This window comes from Sorghum bicolor, chromosome 7 (assembly GCF_000003195.3).
Source record: "Sorghum bicolor cultivar BTx623 chromosome 7, Sorghum_bicolor_NCBIv3, whole genome shotgun sequence".
NCBI lineage: Eukaryota > Viridiplantae > Streptophyta > Magnoliopsida > Poales > Poaceae > Sorghum > Sorghum bicolor.
This window is the reverse complement of record NC_012876.2, coordinates 28,357,962-28,363,698: the sequence shown is the minus strand read 5'-3', so window position 1 is coordinate 28,363,698 and position 5,737 is coordinate 28,357,962. Positions and strand designations below refer to the sequence as shown.

General features: G+C 38.7%; 1 long non-coding RNA gene across 1 annotated transcript; it reads right to left on the bottom strand.

Moving 5' to 3' along the window:
• Nucleotides 284-3,503, bottom strand: LOC8069849. Its single transcript, XR_002455502.1, has 9 exons — nucleotides 3,319-3,503; nucleotides 2,809-2,865; nucleotides 2,537-2,664; nucleotides 2,317-2,456; nucleotides 2,039-2,130; nucleotides 1,251-1,335; nucleotides 993-1,064; nucleotides 662-715; nucleotides 284-572 (listed from the first exon to the last, which is right to left on the bottom strand). It is a non-coding gene; the product is annotated as an uncharacterized LOC8069849 (long non-coding RNA).

Below are 5,737 nucleotides of genomic sequence, written 5' to 3'. Positions count from 1 at the left end.
CACCCTCCTCTTTTCCACCGGTCAAGTCCACTAAATTTCCACTCACTTTGCTTAGGATTGAAGCAAAGTTTTCAGCCACAAAATTTGAGTGGAGGATCAGTCACCACATGGGCGGTCGACCCACCTTCTATGGGCACCCGCCCGGCCATCTCCTCCTCTATACTAGTCGAGTGCCCGTGCTAACGCTATGGCAATTAATTGATGCATAAAACAACCAAATGATCATAGTTTAAGTTTCATGCAATTGTTTGTCACAGATAACTAAAAAATGATGGGCAAACCATTATAGCCAGTAGTAGTGCCCCCATCCATATGAACGATGACAAACTTCTCATTGGCACGTACGTGTGTATAAAACAATTCTCTGTTGAAATCATTTGATGAACTATATATGGTGAATATGAATGATGATATAATGTTTCAGCTCCTCTGCTGTCCCTGCCGGTTTCTCCCCAGCCTACCCCATTTCTGTCCAATTCTTGAGACGCCAGCGAAACGAGCTCCTCCATCTCTGTCGATCTGCCGGTGGTGGTCGATCTGGTGGTAGCTCTTCCTCCATATCTGTCTGAGCTCTGCCCAACTCCAACAGTGCACATGACACCTTACTTTCTTCTATAGATGGATACTCAATAAACTAAACCTGAAAGAACAAACACCATACCAACAGTGCTTCCACGTAGTTCCATTCCCCAAACAATACTCCATGCACTTAAATCTGCAAATGTTCAGTAATCATGTAACTGAACATCCCCGCAAATGTTCCATAATCATGTAACAGCACATCCCCACAAATATTTAGTAAGATTCAGGTGAATTTTCTAATTCTGTGTTTCTTATACAAGAAAGGGTGAGCTAAAATATACCAAATTGAATTGTTACCCTAAAAGTATTCAGAGACACCGGCTAAGAAATATTTTACAAGATCATTAAAAAGAACATTGTCCAACTAATAGATAAGAGGAAATTACAATGGCTGAAAATAAGCTTATTACCAAATAAATGTCTGCTCCTTCTAGGAAAAAAAACCAACCAAAACCAACCATGTCCTTGCTTTCCTAGATCAACTGCAAAAAACAAAAACACATATATGTGATGTAAGAATATTAACAAGTTTGCAAATTACCAATTAGAACCACCAAAAGATATCACAAACTGGTACTTTCTCTAATTACATTCCATTGTTTTCCTTTATGAATAATTACATTGCAACCACTAATTTCCATAAAACCACATATATAATTTGAACTAACCTCTAAAATTATTTTTGACCAAATGGATTTGAAGTTTCTTGAAACACTAAAATGAAGCATCTCTTCTACATCCATGCCTGACAGCCTGAACGAAAAATTCTGGATCCGATAAATCCAAATTATAGAGGACATTATAAAATTTATTATTATAAAAATTATCTACAAATGGATAGCAAGCAGAATCATGTATAGATGCAGCTGCTACAGGCTGCAAGAGGTAGTCAAACAACCATGAATGCTACTAACAGTTCATACTTCATGATTATTAAATCATAAATGTTCAGATCATAGAAAATTCATGATTTAAGTATTGCTTTACGGTTGTTTAGCAACATATAAACAATTTTAGGGTTCTAAATCAAACTTCTTGGTTAAAAGTTCCATATAAACCGAGGGACAGGTCCTAGTCGAAGACAATGACCAGGATCTCATCCTCCTTGAACTGTCAAATCCTACAATAACACAAAACCAAATCAATTTAACAGGTTGGTTAAAAGTTCCATATAAACCAAAGCAGAAGCCTAGGATGCTTCTTGAATACATCAGCTATTTTCTTAAGCAAGTAATTTGGATATACTGACCCTGATGGATTAGATAGAGAGGAGAGAATTAAGACCCTTAATTTCTCAAGGCTCTTCTCGGGGCCTTAACAAGAAATGAAACATAATTCTCTGTCCATAATTGAGCATTTATGTCAAAAACTTGTCTGTTGTATTTGTATTCTCGACTCTGTCTCAGAAACAAGAAACATAGTTGGACGAGCTCAAGTGTATTATGTATCAGTATACCTTGTCTACTTTTGAAGATGAAGACTGAAGTGCCCATGTAGCATGTTTGTGCCGAGATCCTTCCATTTCAGTAGTCATTTCACACTGAAGACCTGCTAGCATATACAGAAAATGGGCTTAGTTTTTTAACTTCTTCTTAGCGAAGAAGAATGACAAATTCTTATGATTATGTTACCGACAATCTTTGGCAAAATCTCAACAGGAACTCCTAATAAATAAGTGTTGGCTTATCCTAATTAAGTGTCTTTAGATTCATAAGCATTGTACGAAGTGGGTACCAGTCTGGACTGCATCCTTGACAGCATCCACATTTTCCATCAAGCATAATAATATAAGAGCACTGAAATAGGTACTGATTGGCAGCCGACAAGTCTCCATGAAGTGGGTTCTACCACCTGATAGCTCACTTTGTAATCTCCTGTATTGTAGAAGCACGATGAGAAGATATGACAAAATCAAATGTTAATAGAAAATGAATAAATGATAAAAAAGACAGACTTGCAAACAGAGCTTGTACGAGCATCCATCCACACAATGGCATTGTACAGTGGACAACCAATGGATTTACTCCACATAACAGTGGTTTCCCTCTTATTTGTGATCCCAATGACCTTCAAACCCTCTGTCTGCATGCACAAACAATAACACAGATTAGTGTGTTCGCACTGAAGATGAATATTTTTCTTTAGCTCTTTGTAAGTTATAACCGGCTTCAGATGCTCTCTGTAATCTAATGCGAAAAAAACATGTGGAAGTAGAATACCAAATACCTTTCCTCAAATTTCAGCTGGGTTTCTTCTAACATAGTCCGAATATCTACTGCCACACTACAGTTTAAGAAAACAATTAACAACGAACTCTGGTGATACAGATGAAGGAACAAGACTTTCAAAATTCGTCAGACAAGACTTTCAGAATTCGTTAGACAATGCCTACTCAGGAGAGAAAAATTAGACCAACCATGCAGATAAACTAAATCTTACAATTATGAGACTACAACTATCATGCTATTGTCTACAATTTTGATGTGCTACCTTTTAAAATAGAAAGTGGAAATATGATACTATGTACCTTGATTGCATTAAAGGAAAAGTATCTTGATTTCCTATAAGGAACAGAAAATTCATAACAGAGAAATCCAACAGGCTCCGTGAAATCTTAACAAAAAATACAGAATATAATCATATAGGCAATAGTTAGTGCAATCACAAGTCAGCAGCATCATGGAAAACATTGACATCAATACAATTTTATGCAACTAGGCAAGGTTTGAGACTCACCTGGCAACGGTCAACTTACAGATCTTCTGCCCGTCCTTCTTAGCCGCACCCTTGATGGGAAGGCAGGTGACCGGCCGGCTCTAGCTGCTCCAGGCGGCCTGAGCCCCCTGGGCTCCTCCACCGCGACGGCGACTGACACAGCAAGGGCTAGGAGGAGGGGGGTCCGCCTGTGCGCCAGGCCACTGCCGCCGACAGTGAGGGGGCGACCTAGCCGGCAGCCACTGCAATGGGGCAGGAGGAGGGGGTCACGCGGTGCGATGGGAAAGGGAAGGGATAGGAGTCGAAGTCGCCTGGGGAAGAGGAATAGTCGCGCATGGTTGGAGAGAGGGCATCGGGGTCAGGGGAGAGGGAGAGCCACGCGTGGTGGGCGGGATTAGCCAATGAGTGATGAGTGATTTGGTCCGCCTAATATGGTCCATTAGATCTGAGTGAGTAAGAGAAAAAAGAGATTAGAGATAAATCTCGTCCATTCATTTGAAAGATTAGTTGGCTTTGTGTGTATTTTTTTGGGTGGCTGTAAGATAATACATGACTGTAGGGAATAGTTTGGTGTGGCTTTAGTCAAGTTTACAAGCGGTGTATTATATGTGGTAGAGATAGAGAAAAGGCCTTCCTCCCTTCACTTCTACACACCACACACAAGCCATTTCAGTAGACAAACTTAGAGCTCTCGGCCTCCAGCAGTCTAGAGAGAGTTTGAGAGACAAAGAGAGCTTAGGAAGAGTAGAGAAGAGGATAGGAAGTTGGGAGAGTGAGCAAAAGCTCAAGAGCTAGAGAAAGAGGGGTAGTGCTGCAAGAATTTATAGAGAGAACTTAGTGAAAGTGCTGTCCAACTAGGAATTAAGAAATCTAAAATCAAGGGGAGGTTCTGTCGAAATCCAAACTAGCAAATAGACTCAATCTTGAAAGAACAACTGACCTCTGGACGGCTGCAACTTGTGGAGGCATAAGTTTGAGCCAAGTCTAGGTAGTTGGTTGACATTATCATGGAAAGTTTGAGCTGTTGTTTATCTTATTCCTAGCATTACTAAGTTCTGGAGATTTATTTTGAAAACCCAAAATCCTACATGACGAGCTCTTGTATGACAAAGTAAATAACTACCAAAGCCATATATAATATACATTTAGAGTTAGGAAAACTTTTGCACATTTATGCTGCTTGCTTTGTATTGAGTTCAGTCAACCCTTGTAGTATACCTTAGGAGAGTCTTGTCATACTTTTGAAATCAAGATCACGTACACACTCCAGTTCATACATGCATTATTCCTACACTAGGAGTAAACACCAACAATCACCCTATAGGATAACCCTTGTCTTTAATGTTCTAAGTTCTTGATATTACCTCTCTGATCATTTATTGTATTTAAAGGATACATGTGGCTATGCAAAAATATAAGAGAATAAAAGGGAGTAAAAGATGGACAAGTGTCCCAATAATTAAAACAATGGGTACTACATGCCCGCCTCCCTGGAAAAAAAAGAGATAGCCCATGTCTGTCCTGGAAAGTTTCAATAGAGAAATATTCCCTAAGAAATATAAATTAGCCACAAATACCACAAATTAACCTATCCACCATATTCCATACACGTGCACATCTTGGTTTGATTGTATGCCTCGATTCTCTGTGGATCCATTAGTTGACTTTACAATACATGCATTGCAAGTATGTTTATCCTTGTTATTAGCACTCCTATAAGCTCTACCATATATATACATTTAGCTATAGGAGGCATAACATCATTAATGCCTTAAGAGAGAACCATAAATACCGCATACATTGAGAGATTTGAGGGTGTCATACAATTAAGCTCTGAGTTTTATTCTGAAAACTTATAAAAACTCTATACTAATGGTTCTACAAAGAATTTGAGACATAATGCTTAACCTGATTGTTCTGTCTTCTCATTGCTCAAGACTCATGCAAAAGCTATAAAGCCCCATAGTTAAAGGTAAGACGGGTAAGTTTAAAGGTTAGAGCAAGTATTTGCTAATCCGGAGGAGAATCTTTGTTCGGGAACATGTGTACTTGGAAGAATGAAACAATTTAGCAACTCTTGGTGTAACACCCCAGTGTTATGGTTGCATTAATCATGTGCATATCATGAGCATCATCATCTACTCAAAGCATATCATGATCATCATCTACCTTGAGCCATGTCTTTCCATGCAAATATGTGTTTTAAATTGTTTAAGTAGTCTTCCTTTGCCTATGCTTGAGTGAACCATGCTTGTGTTTGTACTTTATGCCTTGGTAATTAGTTTATCTATGCTTAACTTAACCTTGGGAACAATGTTCATGTTGATCACTTCTCCAAAATAATCACTTAAGTCATACTTATACAAATAGGCCCTAGAAACCTCTTTTGCTTAGGCTTTTAAAAAGTGTTTCATAAAATGTTTGCATGTCAAAACTTTCT